Below are 1135 nucleotides of genomic sequence, written 5' to 3'. Positions count from 1 at the left end.
ACGGATGCTGGCAATAACCCCATATCTTGTGTTGTTGCTACGTGTTTGGATAACCCTTTTCGATTCTCATAAATAGGTTATACTCTGTTGTAGGAAAAGTAAAATTTTCTTTTTTTGTGTGAAGGTCACGACATAGCTGCCGTATAGGGGGTTAGCCTACGCCTTACCTAACCTAGTATAGCTTAGCCTAAAATCATTTGTAAACCTTAAGTAGGGTAATTTAAAGAATTCTGAAGAGGCCTATCCTATGATATATTACAGGAAGAGGCATATTAACCTCATGTTACCTCGCTTTAATCTTATAAGGATTTCTTCTGCCTCACGAATCTTTCAGATACCCTACTCCATTTTCACATTGATGTGGTATTTTTTCTGAATAAGTTGTAAACTTACAGGGAACCAGTATTGGAGAACAGAACGAGTCCGGTCTCAGAAACTAGTCTTGGAACTAGTAGGAGACCGAAGGGGACGCAAGTTCTCAATTCCCTCCCTCGGTTTGGGAGGCGTATAGACTGATGTGAGAGAAATAAAGGCAGCAATGACCGGAGTGTTTCCTTTCAACCACGAATGGAAAGTGTAGTAGGACCCACCTACCCGATGCCCCAGGTCCTACCATACGACTAACCTGCAGCCCAGTACAACTCCTCATCCTTCGGTTTGTGTGATTGACAGTCAAGGAGTAGCGGAATAACGCTCACTTCATCCCGAATATGGGTGGCAATCTGTAGCATCTGAATTGTTGACATATATATCACACAATTTTTTTCTTTTTTTTTTCTGTCGCGGTTCGCCGCGACATTAGTACTATTATTATTATTATTATCATTATTATTATTATTATTATTATAATCCCACTAATGATATACAGCACACGACACAACTTATTTAAGCTAGTCCTTAACTTATAAGTTTTCTCTATATTTCTTTATAGAAGAAAACGTATCCTGGCTTGGCAGAATGTTTGTTTGTATGTATGTTTGTTGTTAGATAATAATAATAATAATAATAATGATAATAATAATAATAATAATAATAATGATAATAATAATAATAATAATAATAATAATAATAATAATAATAATAATAATGATAATAATAATAATAATAGTAATTAATATAATAATAATGATAATAG

This window comes from Oratosquilla oratoria, chromosome 26 (assembly GCF_046742065.1).
Source record: "Oratosquilla oratoria isolate Oo_2021 chromosome 26, ASM4674206v1, whole genome shotgun sequence".
Classification (NCBI taxonomy): Eukaryota; Metazoa; Arthropoda; class Malacostraca; order Stomatopoda; family Squillidae; genus Oratosquilla; species Oratosquilla oratoria.
This window is presented reverse-complemented; position numbering follows the sequence as displayed.